Source organism: Condylostylus longicornis, unplaced genomic scaffold (genome assembly GCF_029603195.1).
Source record: "Condylostylus longicornis isolate FDR11 unplaced genomic scaffold, ASM2960319v2 ptg000013l, whole genome shotgun sequence".
In the NCBI taxonomy this organism is placed as follows: Eukaryota; Metazoa; Arthropoda; class Insecta; order Diptera; family Dolichopodidae; genus Condylostylus; species Condylostylus longicornis.
The window spans coordinates 5,435,479-5,459,247 of NW_026577982.1; the positions used below are offsets into that span (position 1 = coordinate 5,435,479).

General features: G+C 21.4%; 1 long non-coding RNA gene across 1 annotated transcript in view; it reads right to left on the bottom strand.

Moving 5' to 3' along the window:
* The window catches only part of LOC129605611 (uncharacterized), an 87,887-nt gene extending 68,914 nt beyond the window's left edge, over positions 1-18,973 (bottom strand). Inside the window, exon 1 of the long non-coding RNA XR_008696729.1 lies at positions 18,842-18,973. This is a non-coding gene — a long non-coding RNA (uncharacterized LOC129605611). The remainder of the gene's footprint in view (positions 1-18,841) is intronic.
* Positions 18,974-23,769: the final 4,796 nt, after the last annotated feature.

A 23,769-nucleotide genomic window follows, 5' to 3' on the forward strand; every position in this document is an offset into this window, starting at 1 on the left:
GTAAAAAAATTTTTTTAAATTTTTAAGTTTTTTACAAAATTGTCCAATTGAAAAAATTGGAATTTTTCTAAAGTTCGAATGCTTGCGTTTTCGAAAAAACGTAAAATACAAAAACAAAGTGATATTTTGATTTTAAGCCCTTTCAAAAACAGTATGTTTAAAGCTTGTATATTTTTCGGAACGGAAATTATAAAAAACCGTGACAAGCAAAAATTTCGGGAATATTCGTTAAAGTCCCTGTATCTCGAAAACCCTTGATATTTGACACCCAGTTCAGAACAAAAATTTTACCCATTTTTAATCCTCTAACCAAGGGTATATATTGTTGTATACCTTTCGGAATTACCTTACATTATAAGAAGAAGATTGCCCTTAAATTTCATATACATATATACTTTTTTGTTATTTATTAAATTTCTGAAATGTTTTCTATTATAATGAATATTATAATAATAATTTTAAAGAAATAAAGAAAATATTTACAAATAATATTTTTAAGCTATAAATTTTAATATTTCTACCGGCAGCTATTATACTTATTGTATATCAGATTATGTAAATTTAACCGGTATATCAAATATATTTTATTTTGTATACCTATTCATATGTGCATTGGATAATATTTATAGGTATACTAGTTTTTCTTATATACAAGAACTTTTTTCATAAAAACAATATTATTTTGTATAAAAAGCAGCAACAACATTAAAAATATTACAGGCAATCCATTAAACACGCATATGTAAACTAGTATTAAAGCAATTAAGTAAACATACTTAAAATATTCATGTGTGATTATGTGTATACTTAGCACACATGCTTAGTATGCTTAGAAGATAAAAGTTAACAGTTAAACAGTTATAGCATATTATAAAAAACAATATTCTTTTGAGAAAGAACAGTAGGCAAAATTATTAAAGTGAAATAAATTAAAATTTTTTATTTATTTTAACTTTTAAAATATTCAAACCGGTATTGTATTTTAATAATATCAAATAATTTTTAATTATAATTTAAAAAAAGTAACGTTATCAAAGATTTTATTATTGATATTCTGATTTTATTCATATACAAACTTAACTAAGTTAGTAGTTTAAGATTTACAGTTTACTAGTTTTAAAATTCTTAGATTTTAACTTTTGATTGTTAAATACTTGTAGGTTAGCTGCACTTTAATTTTGAACTATGGGTATTGAAGAAAGAAGTGACCTATTGAGAAGAAATGGAATGTGAAAACAAAATGCAATTGTAAAATAAATTTTGTATGACTCGTAGGGTAAAGAAGCGCCGACGCAACGCATATGTTTACTTTAATACACTGTGTTTATTATATAAATTTTAAAGCTATTGAATTTCGTTCGACAGCGGTTTCACTTTTGATTTACATATGTAAGTACCTACAAGAGTATATGTGTACATATATAATAATTTTAAATTTTCAGTGTTCTGTTAATTTTCCTATTAAATACTGGATTATTCAATGCAACACTAAAATAAGATTTTCGTTAAATTTTATAATTTAATCGCAATATATTGAGTATTATTATTTGAAAAACTGTCCTTAGCAACAATAGAATCCTTCAATAAAATATCGCAATTTTGAGCCGATTAAAACTGTTATTAACTGTTATTTCATTGGAGGCACTTAGAGTAGATAAGTATAACATTTTTAAAGCTAATAATATAATTTTTTAAGGGCAAAATAATTGAAATTTATTTATGAAATTCATGCACATGTTTACTGTATATTCTAAATCTAAAGACCGTGTGTTGATAAAGCTTTATCACTATATATAAAAAATTATATTCTAAACTGGAAATTTATAATTTTAAAGCATAAAAATAAATTATGACTTTAATTTCAATTTTAAGGATTTTAAAAAGATTATGCCTCCAAAAACAAGGTTTAAGTAATAAATAAGAGTCTTAAGGGACTTATACAAATCAAGTAGCGAGTAGAATAAACCGCATATGAGTCAAAAATCACTAGTGAACACATCTTTTATCAACAATTAATAAAATTTCATTACCATGTTTAGGAAAATTATGAAAAATTTGCAATAATTAAGAAGAATGTTATATAAATTTTTATTATTTAAAAACGTTATTTCCTAAGTTCTCATGTCCTACAACAAATTTATCTAAAGAATTGAAATTTTAGGAAAATTGTGTCTGTGAGTTCATTCTATTTCTAAAAATACTGATGAATTTCATTACTTTTTGTTTTTATAGTTGATTTTTTAAATTTCATTTAAATAAAAAGCAAATTATTATTCTAGATTTTTTTTCCTTCAGATTACCATCTTTTTTCCCAAAGAAGAATAACTTATTGTAGCTATATATAGAGAACAGCAAAAAGAAAAATTACAAAAACGTGGAAAAACTTGAAAAAATTCTTTTTATGGAAAAATTTTATTTTATTTTTCTGATTTTGGTTTATAAGGAAAACTTGTTTTAATTCTTTTTTTCCTTACTACACAATAAGAAGTTTTCAGATTTTTTCTAAAATATTCTTGCAAAAAAATTATTTTTTTGCAAAATTTTTATATAAGTATAGATTATTGCCATATAATTAAATAAATCTTTTTTTTAAATAAAGTAACTTTTTACATACAAAATTAGAATATATTGAGCACGAGAATTGAAATGAATATTGGAATACTGGAGATTCTCGTGACTTAAACGGCCTGTGGATACGAAATATTTATCGAGGCAATTGAGTTCCCATGGGTATTAACAAGTTCAAAATAGAATAAAAATAAACGAGAATTAAATTAAATAAAATTCAATTTTAACGCAACAGTGAATCAAAATAAATGGAACCGGGAACAAAAAAATTTATTTCATTGTACAAGAGGATATTATTCTACTGCATTGCAAACGAACTTGCAGTTTATTTCAAAATTGCATTAGTAACCCTTAAATAAAGGTTTTTTCTTTTTATTTATCAAGTTTTTTCTTGAAATCGCAAAATCGAGAGAAAAATCCCCAACAGTCGTCAATATTATAATTCTTCCTGTTTTGTCACTATCATACTACTTATCTTAAATCTTTTTGACCTTTAAATAATTTCCATTATATGGCAACTCCTATAACTATTATTACTATAATATTATGTATAGCATTTATTTTAATGTTCAGGAACTCATCAAATAAAAAATAGTAAAAAAGAGCAAAATAAAAAAAAAAATCAAAAACATAATCGTAAAAAAGGTCATTCAATAATTTAACGCAAAATTACCATTTTATTTCTATCTTCCTCACCTTTACTATTCCAATATTGTCATCTCTCTTCCACCCTATGTCTTATATTTATTTGTTTTTATATTTTGTGCAATTGAATTTAAGCGATTTATCTTCAATTTTATGAACGACCTAAAAAACAACAGCATTCAAACATAAGCAACTTGCATCTATATACATAAACAAATATACATATATAGATTGAATACAATAATTGAAACGATATGATGTTGCACGTTCACAAAAACAAAAATTTATAAATTTAAGAATATTGCGTGTGGAAAATTAAATTTTTTATTACAAAACGAAAAAAGAATGCGCTTATTGCAGAATTTTTAATTTTTTTATGATGAAAACTTACATATACTCTTACTGAAGTTTCATCATAAATAAAATATTCGTGATTTTTAATTAGTCAATGAGAAGGAAGCTCAAACATCAGAAAATCTTAAAAGTAAATACGAGACGCAATACCAGAAAAAAAAACAACAAATATTTTTAATGTTTTAAACATGAAATGTTCTTAATTCCGGAAATTTTTTTTTAAAAAAATAAATAAATTTTTATTGATAACTGTTTATTTTTATGTTTAAAAAAAATTTATTGCATCATAGGCCATCTTTCATAATTCTATAACTGTTGATTTCTGACGACCTTTATTTGTAAATGCAACATGAATTTTTTTAGGAAATTTTACGTGATTTCAAGTTATTTGTTTCACTGTAAATATATTTACATAAAATGTCTATACATATGTAACATAAACTAAAGATGCTTATCAATATTTCAATATAAGATATCATATACAATATATTAACGGTTTATGCTGCATATATACGCTTTACTACTGTGAGGCCTATTGCAGTAACAAGAACTATTAAAATTTAATGTAAATAAAATTGTAAAGTCTAAAAAGAAGCTCATAAATTTCATAATATAATATAAAAAGTTTAAAAATATTGCAATATTGCATTGCCCGGAATATTTACAATAGACATTTACGATTTTGACAACAAATATTTTTACTTGTAAATACTTGACATTAAATTTGTACACAAAATTTTTAAATATTTAATTAATTATTTTAATATTTTCCATTTTATATCTGATAATTTTTTTATTGTTGTATTTTAGATAAGATCATCAATTCAAGGCCTGTACAGAATCATAAAAAATTATAACAAAATTTACAGAAGTAAAATGATGTAAAGGTCATCATTTCAATATTGTCAATTTATTTCTGTCATTGGTTTAATTGTTATTAGACTGACATGAAGACTAAGAGAAAAATTATTCGTTTACTCAATTTTAAGTGCAATTTCCATCATTTTTTTTTTCAAACAGCTGTAAAATTCAACTTAATTCAAAAAAAAAAACCTAAATCCCAATTTCTTCGAAGTTCAAAATAACCAACTATAATGGGAAGATCAAATATTTTCGCTCTATTCAAAAGTTCGAATCAAAAATTCAATTTTGGTCACTATTAAACTTGTATTTCATGCAAAAAACAAACAAGAAAACAATATTAAATTTTTTAATTAAAACGATATGTAACTTCTCTCTTTTGAACTAACAACCACTCTAAAGTCAATAAAATTTTAACACTTTAAAGCAAGTAAGTTTTTACATAATAATGGCAATAAATTAAAATAAATTTTTTTTTTTAATTTTAGATCAATTTTCCATTAAGTGTAGAGAGGATGGAAACTTAAATAATCTTAATGGAAAAAAAATAAAAGCAGTTCCAGTTGTTTGTTGCACTTCATGAATTCAATTAAAAAGTTGTTTTCGATTGGGAAAAACATAGCCGCCAGAAATAATTTTATATGAACTTGTGCACATGATTGAAACATGACTTTTGCTTTGCGTTTTATCCTATCTATGAATCCCTGTCGTGTCAATTTTTTTTTTAATATTCATAATTTGTTCATTAATTGTATATATAATATATGCATAGGTTTTATGTAAATATAAAGTATAAGTATATTAGTTTAAGTATATAAGTATTTCTTTAGCGAAAAGTAAATGATAAGAGTGTTTGCATAAATTAAAATTGTAATAAACGTATGCAAGCAGTAACAAACGTATCATTTTTTGTTATATATATATGTACATATTTTCTGTTATATATTAACTGTATATATATGTATATATATATTTTCTATATTACTACAAATTAATTTATTGAACATATTGGACGATACTTATAACTAATAAGAATTCTTATAAAATAGGGTATGTATGGAGTATTCGCAAGTTATACAAAAACTTGTTAATACCCTATAATTTTTACTCGTTACTTAAGCATTAAAATTTTTTGAATTTTTAAAATTATTACCTAAAGTAAGTTCTTAATACACATTAATATTATTAAAAATGTTTCTTATAGGTGTATAACAATAGCATGAGTGTATAACAGTAGCATAATAATATTATAGGCAAATTTATAATTTTTAATGCTAGATTTTTCAACACGAGAATTTTTCCTATAAACCATTAACTACTTCTCTGGTGCTATCAAATAAATTCTGTTATTAATTTTGTATTAGAATTAAAAAAAAACCTAAAACATGGCAACACTAGCGTTAAATATCAATTTTAAAGTTGGCAATTTTATAATTAAATGTAAATAGAGTAATTCTTTAATATTAAAATTCAAAAAATAAATAAGTATACTAGTTTTTTATGAATAAATTTTAATATTACTTAATATTTTAAAAAAATGCAAATTTTAAAATGTAGCTTTAAAAGAAAAATGTTAAATTTATTCAGTTTTAAGTATGTTTTTAATAAATAAAATATTTTATACTTTTTATAAGCGATTTTAAATGCAATGGCATGGTGCTAATTTATAGCATTAATAATTTGATTTTTTTAAACGAATAAATATAATAAGCAAGTATAAGGTCATATAAATTGAAAATCATAAATTTTATTAAATAATATTAAAATTTATAATTTATAAACATCAAAAATTAATATGATAATGTTGTTATATTTGTAATAAAAGAAGAGATAAATTGCTAATTTTTAAAATAATATTTTTCCAAAAAATTTCATAGTACAATTTAATTATATTACGTCTATTAGTTTTGATTAATACAGTCATTAATCACTTACACATTGTAGTTGTAACTCGTAACTATATAAATTAATTAAAATTAAACATATGAGTTATTTCTCTACGTGTTACTTTCATTTCAAAAAACATATCAAAAATATTATTGTTAATATAACTGCACAAGCAATTTAAAACTAAGTAGTATAAAATATTCATAACCTTTTAAAAGTGAAATTTGTGATTAATGAGATATCATGATTCAAAATTTGAAAAATGATTGCATTTTCTATAAATAATTAGTTCTAAATAGTTACATACTTGCATCAAGAAAGATTTTAATATTTAAAATCCAAAATCAATTCAATATCAAAACCATAAAAACAACATTTTTATTGTATTTAATCAAATTGAATCGAATTGATTTGACTGAATTGCATATGATATTTTATGAAATTTAAAATACACACTTGTTATACGGAATTGTATAATTAACATTTGCTCAGATTTTATATAACAAAATTTACAATATAAAATAAGCATAATAAATTTCGATTTTATACAGATTCATAAGATATTTAAAGATAAGATCACTGGATTTTACCTCTAAATTTACATATTTTGAAATGTTTAACATCTATGAGTGTATAAACACTATAAAGATATCAAGAATTATGACATTTTATATTCAATTTAATTCATTTTTCAAAAGAAATGTAAACAACAGATAAATGATTTTATATTTAGTTTTATATATTATTAAAAAAAAAGTCATTAAATTTTAACATTTACATACATAGTAAATATTTTATTTATTTTTAATAAAAACGCATACTTAACATAATTTTACTAAATTGACACAACATGTCTAATTTACATTTAGCCTAAATTCTTTACAAAGTGTTAACATTTTCAAATACATACGCTTCTTTACCATCTTACTTGTACATGTTTTATACATAGTTAATTAATAAACAACATTTAAAAAATTTTATAGCTGCAATATTTTTATAATAAAACCAAAAAAAAAAAAAACACAAAATTAATAAATTAATTTTTTGGTGTCTTAATCTTCATAAAATTGTCATTTTCGTTATAACTGTTAATTTTAAATATTATTTAAAAATACTGTAATGTTATAAAAAATGTATGTAAGCATTTATGAGTAAATTTACATTTATAATATTATTTATGAATAAATTAAGAATATTAAATAAAAATTTGTAAAAATATTTTTCATAATTAAAAAAAACAATAACCAAAAAACCAGAAACAAATTGAAAACAAAAATTTGTTTCATAAATTAAAAGTGACATTTTTATAGCGTTGTTTCAAACCTTGAAAAATTAAAAATTAAAAATTAATTGTCAAAAATATTGATAATAACAGATTGACAGAATTGCTAATTAAAAGTTGAAATTTTTTTTTAAATGGCGTTTAATAAATTTTTTATTTTGAAAACATTTGAACTAGAGAAAAAATATTTTAAAAAAGTGGTAGAATAACTAACAATTTGTATAAAAAAAATTACAAAATTCAGGAATTAAGTGCTAACTAAAAGTAATATGTTAAAAACACGTCCAAAATCATTGAAGACGCAAATTTTTGACATGTTGTATGTAATCTTGGCATACCGTACAAAATTGGCTATAGTTTGAAATTGAACTGTGAGGTAACATATGTATATTTCCAAATACTTACTGAAATTGTATTGACGTGTCTTCTTGACTCTTCATATAAAATGACAATTCAAAACGATCTCATCTACTCTTCTGACGCGTTCATTTTGGTTCACCGCATCAATTTTTTATAATCCGATAAAAAAATGAAAACTTCTTCATTAATATTCTGAATAACAGATGTAGATGGAATGTGTTCCAGTTGTTTTTCAAAGAAATTATGCTAAAATTCATCCATACATATATATATATATATAGATAATTTCATAACATAAATTCAACTACCAGGTATATCGTTTTAAAAGCCTTCTTATGCGATTTTTTGAAACTAATTATATAAACTCTTTAGAAACTATGCAATTCGGCACTTAATACATTATAATCGAAAAAAAATTATTTAAAAAATATAAAATGACCACAAAAATAATTAAAAAAAATATAACAATGACCTATCAAACGTCAATTCTGTCGATTGAATAATTAAAAAAAAAGGAAAACAAATAAATTAAAATTCTTGAATTATTTAAAAACAAAATATAAAGTTTCCAAAATAATAACAACTACATACATATGTATATACACGAATTAAATGCCAAAAATAAAGAAATAAAAACTTCAATTTTAATTGCTAAAAAAAAAAAATTAAAAACAGAAGCATTTCAGAAAAAAATAAAATAAACAATAAAAGGTCATATGACAATTTTATTCTCTATACCATTTTTAAATTATGTGTGTATATGTACATAACCTTTTCAAAAATGTCAAATTTCAATCAAAATAATCATTACATTGTACACACTGTGTGTTTAGGAGCTCCTGTTTGTAAATAAAAACTTCTTTAACAAAAATTGTTTGTTTATTTTCTCTCGTTCTACTTGTTCTTTGTAATTTGTATTTGTGTGTACCAAAAGATGGCGCCCTTCAAAATATTTTTATTTTTTTTTTAATTTCTCATTAAATTCTTTATTTAAGGTAACATTCGATTCAATCAATATAATTTTAAATAAAATAAAATTTAAAATAGTAGCATTAATTATTTTTATATATAAAATAACAATAGAGGAAAAAGAACAGTTAATAATAATTAGTATAACAGCTAAAATTTTAACTATTGTTTATATTTTTTTGTTTTTTAATTTTAATTACCTTATTTGGTATTTTATTGTTTTCTTTTTATATTTTAAATGTGAACAATTATTTCTCAATCACTTCTTAACCTGTTCTTAAACGATTTTTGTATAAATAAGTCGTTTTATTTTCTATTATTTACTAGTTTATTAGTAGTTAGTAAATAAAGAAATACTTAAATCGTGATTTAAAATATAATAAGAAAAATGTAATAAATATAGATCACGTTCTGTTTTTTTTTTTTAGATTTTAATATTTTTTAAGTATTTATTGTTCAAAAATGCGTTTAACAGATTTATTTGTTATACTCTATATAATAATAATTATAAAAAAGTTTTTTAATTCAATTCTAATTTTTCTTAGTATTTACTCTTATATTTAATTTATTTTTTTTTTTTTTTGTATATTTAAAAAATGGAAAATATGATTTATGATTTTATAAATAACCTTCGTAACATTTTTTTTTTTATAAAATGCCATTTTGTTAAAATGCTATTTATTTACTATAAATATATTATAGAAGTCTTCCGTATCAATAAAGTAAATTAATCATTTTTATAATTACAAATTGAACATTTATATTAAGTATTTTTTCTTAATTTCAAAATTCATAATAATAATCTTAAAATCATTCCTTATTTATGAAAATGCATAATATTTATTCACCTTTCGAAATTAAATATTGGTAGCATTATTGAAGTTTTTAGCTTCTACAACCGATATAATCTCAAAGTGTATAACAATAAAAATATGACTTGTGCAGAAATGTTGAAATCCAAAACTTAGTAATAAATACTTATTATAAAGAAATATTCTTGTAAGTATAGGCTACGATACAAGATAATTATCATATAATACTATTTCCAGCTAAATATTACTTATACTGTTCATTCTTACTGTATTACAATTAACAATGAACGGAATTAAATTTTAATTACAATTTTCATTAAAAGATTTTACCGTATACTTATATCCTAAATATAAATTTCATTGATGGTATGGAATAAAATTTTTCTTAATAAAATTTCACTGCAATATATCAAATGCCCGTACATATCATTTTATTAAATGCATTCGAAATGGATAAATTGTAATGCGCTAATAAAAATATGACAAAACTAGACTTAAGTAAAATAATAATAAAATTTAAAAACGTAATTTTATTTCAATAAATCAGTTAAGTAAGAACAACCATTCTGGTCTATTCACATCTCTCATAATAAAAAAAATTGTTGATCATGTGACATGATAGCGATTTTCATTGACCATAACGTTAATATAATTCAAATTTTAGGAAATAAGGTCTAATGATATTATTAGCATGCCATTCGCCATGAATAATAAATTTTTCTATATACAATACAGTGTGTAGTAATATTGTATATATGTATGTAAAACAGATTTCATAAATAATTCTATATAATCTCACTCTATAAGTATGCAGGAAATTTTTGCTTATCAACAAACCCGTTACGTAAATAATCAGCTTCATCGCTTAACTTAATTTTGTGATATAACAATGGTTTAAAATAGCGCCCCTATTAAAATAGGTTTTTATGAATGCGCCTCTAATAATTAATTTACAAAGTAAATTTGGAAAATTTTGATAGTGTTGCTCAGAAATATACCCGTTTACTTTATGCTTGATCGTAAACGTCAAAAAATTTAGCGTAGTATGATAAGACGTTTAATTTTAATTTGAAAATTTTTCATATAAAGAAAGCACATGCCATTAACAAACCGAAAATTTCTTTTTAATTTTCTTTTTACAAGTTTTTTAGCTTTAAGCTATATGTAATTTAAAAGCATATCGACAATGTAATTTTACATACACTTCTGCACACGTATTATTTAATTTTTAATTAATAATATTTGAAATTATCATAAATAAATGCATACTCAATATTATGTAAATTTTAATAAAATGTATAACATAATAAATAATAGGTATACGCATAATACCTACACAATATTCATTATGTCATTCATTGTATATGTATTATGCTTTCCAGGAAATTGACATCCGTCTACGCATACCTATTATACATGTAATAATAGAAAAATTTCAAGTTTATTAAAAGTGTAATATTCCATAAATAATAACATATCATATAAAATGTTATACATATATATAAATAATTCATATACAAATAATTTTATAAAAGTTATGAACTCAAAATTTTAATTAAGTAATTTTTATATTATATATATATACAATTCATATTATATAACATGAATACCGTTAATATAAAAACAATAACAAGTAATTGAATATTTATTATGACAAAAAGGAAAACATTTTTTTATAAATGAAAATTATTTTGGTTTTTATAAATTTATTTTTTATAAAGTATAAAATTGCTTTTCTTGTAAAAGTTGTTAATATTTAATTATGGAATAGCTACTATATAAGAATTATTAATTGTAATACTCGTACATATTTAATTAATAACAATACATTTCTTTGAATTAACAAATTGGAATAATTGTCAAGTAATGAATTGATTTGAGTTAAGTTTATAAGCAATTGTTTTATACAACTTAATAATTAATTTATATATACAGTAAATTGTTATATTAAATAATTAAATATTACAATAAATTACAATTTATGAGAAATTTTAAAAAATGAAAATAGTATTTTAAATAACTTTTAAGTTTAATTTTAATTATAATTAACGGAAGAAATTTCAACTACACGGAATATTGTTAAATGACTTTAAATTAAAAATTCAAGTCTACTTATCAGTATCGATAAGTAGATTGTCTGGATAACTACGATTTTTTTATAATGAAAATTACTATAGAGAAAACAATTTTAATTTTAAATGGTAGAATAATTAATAATAAAATTTAATTTTACAGTTATTTCACATTATACTGAATTCCAAAACTTACTCAAATCACTTAATTGGTATATACAATATTTTATGTAAAATCTGTATTTGTAGAACAGATAACTATCAACTGTTAAAATTCTTTTTAATTATGAATGCATTATGAAATTTTTAATTACTTAAAAAATGTAAAATTTAATACTTAAATAGTATGCAACGGTATTCTATTATAATGGTATACACATAAGTATTTTACAAGTCTACATTACGGTGTGTATAAACGTATTTTAATATACATACTTACATACGTTTTATGTACACATATTTTAAGAAATAAAAATTTCTAATTCTTGTTTTATCTTTTTTTTAATTATTAAGATTTTCAAAATTTATATTTAAAGATTTTACAAAAAAAAAAAATTTAAAATTCCAATTATACTTTCTCACTCCAGCCTCAAAATAATATGTTTTTAGAGCCATATTCTACATACATATTAACATTTAATTCTTAAAAACGATAACCATTTATAAAAATTCAGCTTTTCTATTTTAACGCTATTAGTATAACGGATAACCACATAATATATATGTATATATGTATATTAAATTAATGTTAAAAAAATATGGTTAACTGAAAATATTAACATCAAGAAAACAAGCTATAACACTTTCTTAAATTCTTTAATAATTTTTAAAGCGAGATCACAATATATGTATACACGTATGTAGGTATATGCAGTATGTATATGTATATACAAGAAAATTTAAAAGAAATTAAAGGTTAAAAATACCTCCTAATGAGTGTTAATAGTTTTAACAGAAGAAAATTATGAATATGATTAGTTAATAACCGCAAAATATAGGTAAAAAATTTCAAATTTTAATTGATCTAAAACGTGAAATTTGAGCTCAATAAAAAATTTTTAAGTAATAAATTTTTTATCAAAATTTAAAATCTTCTATATAATTTCTCTTTATTTTAATTTAACAAGGGCTTTATTAGAATGGAAAACAGGCTGTAAGTTTATAAGATTAATATGAAGATAAAAATTAAATTTGTCAAAACATGTTAAGTATAGAAAATTTCTTCCTTAATGCATCAATTTGTTAGATCTATAACCGTATGCAATTTGTATGAAATACTTAAAGATAAATTAAGAATTTTAGTAAAATAGCCTTTTGAAAACACAATATATTTAAAATTTTTAAAATTCAAAAGGAAAATTTAAAGGTTGTAATTAGGGCAACACATGAGCACATTTCCATTTTTTTAAATTAAGTACCTTAAAATTCGAATTTAATACTGAGTGTATATTTCTAATAAGTGTTCTCAATTTTCAAGTTTCTCACTTAAGTTCTTCTATTTTGTAAAATATTCAGAAATAATTATTAGTTTTATTAAATCTTCCTTAAAAAATCATATTTCACTCATTTTTGTTCAAATTATTTTGTTATATTCTATAATATTCACTAAAAAACAATTATATTCTCTCACATTTTTGTGGTATTAGGCAAAAACTACCTAATTTGAAAGTTGAATTTTTACAAAAATATTATGACCTTTATATTTTCATTCATAAAATTTGGAAATAAGTGAGTTTCACTAAGTGATAAACAATAAATTTCACCAAAATGTGGGTATTATTATAAAAAAAAAAACTCAAGTTTAACAAAAATTTTAAAAAATCGTAAGATTTATAGTGAGGTGAGTTAGAAAAATTTTGAAAGATTTTAAGTAAATTGAACTACTTAATATAGAGATTTTGAATTTTAAATAAAATTAGAAACTCAGCTTATGCAATTATTCCTCGGAACAACAAGTAGTAATAAACTATAGTTAACTCTGTCGATATACTATACTCAATCTAGAATAAAATTCTACATGAAATTTTAGTAAACTGTACCTGAAATTTAAAACGTACTTAACAATTGAATCGTAACAATTATATTACATGTATAACATGCCATTCTGCATGTGTTATATTTGAATATTTTTGTTATATATACGAGAATAAATTTGAAACTACAATCTAATATGAAAATTCTTTTGGCGATTTCATTTACATTGTAACATATAAGCATTTAATGCATACTTATATACTTAGAAATACTATATAATTTTACTATGTATACTCTATTTCGACTACATAATGTCTATATAGTAAAGATTCATTTTTCTGCAACATATAATTTACATAATAATTTTAATTTCTATAGCAAATTAATTCAAATGGCATAAACATGTAGTTAAATATTCAAAAAATTATATTATATAGTATGTACTTTTGCAAGTATATGTAGGTATTCATGCATTCTTCTATTAACCGTATAAAAATACAGTTGAATAAGCATCCATTTATTTTATATAAAATTGTAGAAAATAATGTGTTATTTCAAGTGTTGTGTTCAATTTTAATAACAAAAGCAAATTCAGATTGGGAAATTTCATTTACGGAAAGCATATATCAAATTCAGAAATATATTTGAAATAGTTTCTGACTTTTAATAGTTTAACTTTTTAATTAATTTTATAGATTTCTCGTAAAATTAGATTAAATTAAGATTTGATCCATTGTGGCATCCGTTGATATCTCATAAATTTTTGGAGTATATATATGTAGATCACCTAAAAACTAAGATTAATCAGTTTATAAACAAAACTACTACGCAATTCAAGATACAACAAAACTTTACCATACTTACGCTAACTACGTATGTATGGCTTTTCTAACTAATATTTTTTCTACACGACAACTCGGATTCAAAAGTCAAAATCTAAATCAAATATAATGTACAAATAGTAATATACTCAAATTTATATAGAATATTCGAATAAAATCGATTATAATTCTTACTATGTACCAGTTAAAAATTTAAACGTTCACATATACTCTAATTTTAAAATACATACACGTTGCTAATTTAATTCATACAGGTTCAACATAACAATAGGCACATTAACTTCAGTTAGTATTAAATATTACATTAACAGGTCTAAAATATATTTAAATAGATTGTATAAATATGAGATTGTGAGGCGTCTTTTTCAACATTATTTCAATATAATTTAAATATCTGTCTATACTACTCGATTAAAATTCTTCATTTTATTCATACCATATAGTCACATTTTTATTATAAAAATTTTATTTTTATTTAAACTCTTAATTCTTAAGGTATTGCCAGTAAAATAGCTGAAAAGACCATATTGTACTTTTCACAATAGTTAAAACACACAACTCTATGATATTTTTGTTTCCTTTTGCTTGTTTTTATTCTTTCGTGTCTTTCTTTTAAAGTTTTCATTATAAGCACTTTTATGCTTACCGTTACGCTTCCTGCTTTTTTTAAAGATATGGGGAAACCATTCAAAAAAGACGAATTTTATGGGTTCTTTTATAAGAAACGAAGAAAAAATAGCAGGCAAAAAATCCACCATAATAATAATTTTTTTTTTGCATTCATTTTCTTGTTGCTTTGTTATTTCGATGAAAAAATATGTAAAAAATAAAAGGGGATTATGTTTTTTTTTTTTAATAGAAACTATATGAATTGCAACTAAGCAACAAAATCGAAATTTCAATTCATAGCTCAAACAAACTTCATTATAATATTTGTACTTACATATAAGTTGTTCTAATATAACAAAGCTAAGGGTATTATAAATTCTTACTTTCACTCTGGATAACTTATAGAACAGATCTCGCTTGTGGACAGTTATGGTAATTTAACACATGTTTGCTCATTTTGCAAAAAATATTTCCAATAACAAATTTAGTGTCGTCCCGCAAAAAGAAATTCAACCCAAATACGACCAAAGAAAATATTGTACAGGCGTCAAACGATATGATCACGACAGTCAAATAACAAGTTCGAAACGTAAATTTAATTACTTGAAAATGAACTAAACTGAAATTTCTCTGAGAGCAATTAATTCTCTGCTAAGGTATAAAAATTTTGCTGTATTCATTTACAACATGGATTTTCTGAAACATAATATTTTTTCCATATGACAATAGAATTTAGTGAAGTGAATTTTTGAAAAAATAAATGTTAAGTTAGGTTATGAAAAGCATATTTAAAAAAAAAAATATGTAAACTGTACAGTGTCTATATATTGTAAGTAAGTTTTTTAATAAGAACAATAAAAAAAACTCGCATACATAAATAGAAATATACTTAAATATTTAATAAATGTATGAATAACGTCATATTAACATTAAATAGGTGACACAATTTTAAAATAAAAAGTTATTTCAGAAAAGTTATACTTTCTATGGAAAAAAAAATATGCAGTTACACTTTTGCATTATTTTTTATATATGTACAAATCTAAATATGTTATATTAAATATTTTACACTAAATAGATATGTGTGTATATATTAATATAACATCGATATGATAAATACACATGTAGTCAAATTGGTCTTCGATGATATGGAATAATATTAAATTGTTACAAAATTGATGCCCAAAAATTTTGAATAACACTTTAAATTTATGTAATAAGTACAACTCACTAAATTTTTAATATACAAACCCTTAAAGCTCATCTGCGAATACATACAACATCGTACTGAACTCATATTACTCCAATCCGTCCAAACCATCATAAACACTTATTTTATACCTACTAATACCTACTTATATCCACACAGAACACATTAAGTATTTACTTGTATACAAAAATTAAATAATTTTTGAAATATAGAGCATTTGTTAGGTTGAAATCAAAAGAATTTCTTAAATACAAACAAAAATAATTTTCAAATTTACCATTATTATTTCAACCTAATTTAATTATACATACTTGTTAACCAACATATTTCTAAATTACATAAACATTATTGTGCGCGCACATGTACATTGTCATAATACAAAATATAATTCAATTTTTTAATATTTCCAAAATTCTGTCTATGTATGTATGTATGTACATACTTTCATATAATATATCCTAATCATATAATATATCCTACATCTAACTATTTCGGTTTAAATTAATTTTTCCGTTATGTATAACACAATATTGCACTACATAGTGCGATGACATTTCAAGGTCAAATTTTTAACTAAAATTTATTATTTTTATCTAACCATATTCATTTTGAATTGAAATGTTTTCTTATTTCTGTACACATATATATACATACATATACATTTTAAGAATATTAATGTTTAAAAATCACTCGAATTAAATTAAATTAGGTTCATTGTCTTTTTTAAAGTATACAAATGAAATGTTAATAAAATTAGAAAAGAATAAGATCATTAAAATTACTCATAGGTTGTTTTACTTTTTAAACCTTTTTTTTTTTCCTTTTGAACAAATTTTAATTTGGGCGCGTATTTTAAGTGGCTGTAAAAAAAAAAATTCAAATTTAAAAGAATGTCGGTTTTGTCATGGCTACTTATTACACAGGTATTTAAAGATATTCAGGTAATAAGAATTTCAATTAAAATAAGGTTTTTGTATTTAATATGGGTTATGTGTACTTGATTTGATAGTTTGATTTAAAAATTTTTCAATATAATTTGTTCTGCTTCCATTTTAAATAATGGAATACTCGTATAAATAAATAAATTTTTATTTATTTTCTATTTTTAGATTTGCTAATTTGCATGTTATTTGTACCCCTGAGACTGCCCTGTATTACTTAAGCGTATAGCAATAAACAAAAACAATATTCTTTCTACATTTTTGTAAGTTAATTTTTATAATAATTTTCAAAACTTATTCAACCTAAAATAATTTAACCTACATGTTTGTTATACCTTGTTTTTTTTGTTTCATTTTAATAATTATAATAAAAAAATATTAATCTTTTCATTTTTAACTGCAATTCAATGAACTATAATAAAAGACAAAGTAATAATAATAGTAATTAAAATTATTAAAAAAAAATATAATGAAATTTTAAATCAAGTGAATACAAAAAGATTTTCGAAAATAGATTAAAAAATTAAATTCAATTAAAATTAAAATTTTTAATGGATTTTTTTTTTGTTTTTTTTTTTTAATATTTATGTATAAATATATGTGAACTAATTTAATTAATTAAATTAAGTTATGTATAACAAAAATTTTTGAGTATTAATTACAAAATATCTGTTTTAAGTTAACCATTTACTCTATATACTCTACCACAGAATTAGTTCAATGACAAATTTAAGACCAATATTGAAATTTTTTTTTTACATAAATTGCTTTTCTATAAATATTAATGAAATATGTTGTAATTATTACAGAACTAGTATATTTTATACATTTACTAGTATTAGTATGATTAACAGCAGTTTTATATTAGTGCAGAAACAGAGAATAAATCGATAATGTATAAAATAATAAAATATAATGCTTACACTCACTAAGCATACATCATAAATATTTTTTTAACAAATTATCAATTCGTAATTCAATTTTTTAAATTTATTATTCAATTGCAAGGCCCTAATCGTATATGGCAATTTTAATCAAATGCTCTTATCAAAAATAGGAAATATGAAAACAATTGAAATTTTTGAAATGCAAGTATATTAACTGTAAACTGAAAATCTTTGCTTCCCTTTCATTTACGTTGAGTACGAAAACAAAAAATGTATGTACTTAACTAAAAATATTCTGTCTTTAATTAAAACAGCATTATAAATGAACAGCGTTTTTTTTTCTCTTTCGTTCACCCTTAGGAAGGATATAGGGTTGAATGAATGCGTTATAATAGAGTCATATTTGAGTTTCGGTAGTCAGTAGGTTAACTAGGTAGATGACTAACCTGCCGTATGTATAAAACAGCTTAATTTTTTTTATATTATTTTTTAAATTAAAACAATTTATCTGCAAAAATTGACAAAATTTTCGAAAACTAAATGTAAATATTAAAAAATATTATCTTACCTTTGTAAAATATGTAATATTTGTAATATATCCAAAATCCTTAATATCAAATTACATTATAAAATTAAAAAAATTTAATAATTAAGTAATAATAATATAAGTAAGTAATTTTTCTCACAATAAATTTGTAAATTTGTAAAAATATTATAGAACACAATAATTATGAAAATAATAAAATAAATTATAACACTTCACTAGGTACAAATATTATGTATATATTTTACGTATTTTTTTATTATTTATATATAAAAAATATATTTTAATAAATATGTAACTATTTTGAATAATCAAAAATCACTACACAATCAATGATAATTTCATTTTATTTGAATTTATTTAAAATTTTGTATATAACACTTACATTGCATTATTTCAATATTTTTCAAATTAATATTTGAAACTTGGTGTAAATAATGTAACGAGATATTTCCAATAAATTGAAACATAAGAAATATATAGCTATTTGTAAGTAATTAATTCCGTAAGTAATTACACTATTGATATTGATAACATTAAACTGTGTAATTTATTTTAATAAATATCCGATTTTATTCAATAAAATTAAATATTACTTAATTGATTTCCTCATTTATTGTAAAAATTGAAGGTAATATTATTATGTTTTGTTTTGATTATATTAAAATTAATGTAAAAGTAATTCATTTATTAAATCAAAAATAATTATAAGTACTTAATAATTATTTAATCCATAATAATTTAAAATACATAATTTTCTTTTTCAATTCAATTAAATATAAGTAATAGATATTACATATTCGTATTATATTTATTAATTTAAAATTGATTTATTTTTATTTACTTTTGATCTATTAATAAATTAATCACGTACATGAATGTGAATTGTTAATTTAATTCAATTTAAAAAAATTATTTATATTACAATATATTGTTTTAAGAAATAACATGATATTATTTTAAAAATCAAATTAATCGATTTAATACTCGATTCAATAATAGTAAATCATATCATCAAATAAATGATTAATATATTTATTTATATACACTGTACATTAATAATTTAATATACGAGTATATTTAATTTTTGTAAACAATTATTTTTCTTTTCGTCATGAAAAATTTCATTTATAAATGAACGGTAACACTTTTATTATTAATTCAAATTTAATTATCATTATTTTCACATTATAAAAGTACACCATAACAATATGTGTAAAGTGTATATATACATACACACATATTTCCAATCAAATATAAATTTTAATATATTTACTTCAAATTTAAAATTATAAAACTATGCAATTATTTTCGTGATAATTTACAAAACATTTAAAATAAAAAATGAACCTATAATTAAAAAAAAAATTTGTTAAGATTATTTATATGAATTTAATAATTAATATTAATAAATAAAATTCACAAAATTTGTATTTAAAAAAAAACACAATAATATAAAAAATTTCAATACACTTTCAAAATTACAATTCAATTGAAATTTGATACCGCGCGCGGTTTTTAATAATAAAAAAAAAAAAAAAAACAAATAATAAAAATAAAATTTTACTTTTTTCCCCGTTATATCACTATTAATGTCTTAACAACTTCGATGCCAAAAATTAACTAAAAAAAAACTTCCAATCTCACTAACGAATAATTTATAAAACTCTCAATTTAACTGAAATAGCAATAACATCCAACTGTTGATATTTAACAAAATTTAACAGAAGTATGTTAATAAGAAAAGGTTTAACAGAAAATTATTTTAAAAATGCTATCCTTTCAAAGTTATTTTTTTTTATGTTAAATTATAACATAACATCCATTTAAATCAGATATTTAAAACAAAAAACAAAATGAAAAAATATATGATTTTTAAAATTTAATGAGAGTAATTAGACAATAAAAGTGATATGAAATTGTGATTTTCGAATTTCATGTCATATGATTATTAATTAGTTCAAGAGTTATTTAAATTCTAGATATTTTAAATTAGAAAGAGAGTTGCCGACTAAAATTTTAGATATTTAACAATAATACTCTTTAAATACATAATTAAGTATTATAAATAGAAAATGTGGTTTTATGTATTATAAATGGAAAACTAAAGAACTTAAAAAATTTCTATCTTACACCCAAAAACTCTTTTTCACTCTATTCTATTTAATAAAACCGTAATAATAAACACAATACAATTCGCTGCTTGATTTACTTTAATTCCTTTCATTCTCTATTTAGTTTAAGTAAGAACAGGTGTTTTAATCACAATTCTTAATCACATTTAAAAAAAATTATAATTTACAGTTTATATAAAAATCGTACAGACTACAGATAAAGATCATAAATTTAAAATCTGTTAAAACAAAAATATTCTTCTCTTTATGTTATTCTCTTATTTTAAATAGTTTACTTTTATTTCTTGAATTCAAATTTAAAATTCTCTCAATTTTCCTTCTACCGTTAAATTATTTTTATGGTGTAAAACCATTATGAGACCGGTTATTTTTCTTTTGTTTTTGTTTACATAAATTTTGCTAGTACAAAGTCATTCATATCTATGTCTATATAGAGAGTATACTTGTGTGTATTTAGCTTTTCAATTCGATTGAAATTGAATTTCAACAGTGTTCAATAATATAAATTTTAAAAATATATTATTAATTATTGCAATAAATTGTTTAAAACAAATTGAATGTGGTGGAAACTCGAAATTTAAATATTAATTCAATTGAATTAAAAGTTTTTATATTTCTTTTATTAAAATATAATTTTGAGAGTATGAAATTCGAATGGACATAACAAACAAATAACTGTTATATTATAAAATTAATAAAATTTTTATTTGAGATCTGATTATTAATAATTAATAATCAATTATTGATAAAGTTCTATAGAATAAGTTTGGATATGGGTAAAAAATAAAGCATTTTTTTGCAATGATTTAGAATTTAAAGAATATTATTGTTATTGAAAAGTACATTTTCATGTACATATGTATGTAAATTTGTGTTTGCTTAATATTTCTTTTAATTAATAAGATTTAACCATAAGCTGTGTTTGTTAATAATTTGTTCCAAAATTTGAGTCAGAACTTGTATAACACTTGGAAGGCTGGTATCGACATAATGAGCCCCAAATGCTTTTAACTTAATTTTATAATTAAACCAATATGTAGGTATGAGTCATAGTTACAGTATACCTGTAGAGAAAAATATTAAATTAAAATTACAATTTTAACCATCGTCATAATAGTGGATATTACATTATAATAATTTTAATGTGGGGTCTTTTCCTTTTTGTTATTTTTTTTTTTTTTTGTTTAAGTAATAAAGGAAATTGTATTTTATTTTTAGGGTGATTTTAAGAATAAAAACTTGTCACGTGATGGTGGTATAAAATATTAATGCATTCGAATACAATACAGTATTTTTCTTTCCGTTAAGGTACACAGCACAGAAAATAATTTTTTTTCTGATGCAATAATTTGTTTATATATTTTAAACAATAGTTTCCTTTTTAAGGTTAAAAATAATTTATATGACAGGGACCCTGATCTGGTTATAAATTGACATAAGAATTGTTATTTTAATTGCCATTTCATTATATTCATTCATAACAAAACGAAGCAGGTTTTTTTACAGGTTACGAACTATATAAAACGGTAACACAGCGTAATATTAATCATGTTTGTATGTATGTACTTACATTACGTTCTGGATTCGGGAAAAATACATACAAGCATTCATAGATCCTTGTTTTAATTTTTTTATAACTATTGATTTAAATTCTTAGGTACATAATTCGCTTAATTATTAAGTTAATTATTAATAAACACTAAGGCTGATTTTTATAGAAAATTGCAATGTACATGGTACATACGTTCTTGTGTATGTACAGTTATGTTTTGTAAAGTTTCTATCTTAGGTAAGTTAGGAACTATTTGTTCTTTAGAAATGCAATTTTAGCAATTTAAATTAAAATAAAGTTATTTAACATTCACTCACTACATCCGTTTTCGAACCTGCGAAACTACCACTTAAATCTAGCACTTCAAATCAAGACTACTTCTTACACTTCTTTTTCATTCCAAATTTATGAAGAACTGAATTATCGCGCTTTTTAAAAACTAAAGACAAGACGCTTCATTATTTTCCAATGTTTCCACTAAAAATTGAAATTTATGACAGTTGACAAAAGTTCTTAGGCAAAAAAGTGTTACCATTATGTATATTTTTATAGCATTTTTATTTCAGATTAATTAAGACAGCGCCAAAAAAATACCCTTTTTTAAATAAACTCAGTTTTATTTGTACGCATCTGTAAAAGAAGTTCATCAATAACTATTACTTCTTATACTTGTTTTTCTAATAGTACTTGTGTTGCTCATTTTCTTTTGCATAAAGAGGAAGTGCTTTTTTATGTTATTATTTAATTTAAATTTGTTGTGAAGTGCAATAATCTAAAGTGGATACCGCAACACTTAATATTTGACATTTAAATTTAGTACGAAATGCTCCAAAAAACGTACTATTAGTATGAATTAGGAACAATTAAAATATGCTAAACATTAGAAAAATAAATTCTTTGTAATAAATATGGAAATAATATACACAGGCACATGCTGAAATCGCTTACAAACACTGTTCTCATCATTACCTACTAATTATTCTTTAGTAAGTTTTTTTTTATAAATTCTACATAAAATTCAAATCTTATTTTCGCTTATTAAAACAAAATTGAATCATAAATAACCATAAAAAATAAATTTTTTTACCCATATAAAACGCAAAATAATTTTCATTCAATTTTTTATGTATCTACGTACATTTCGTATACATATATGTAAAAATTTTTAATATACTATCTATTATAAAACCACTGATCATACAATTTTATATTTATATTGAAATTTTCCAAAAAATAATTATTAAACGTATAAAAGATCAGTACAA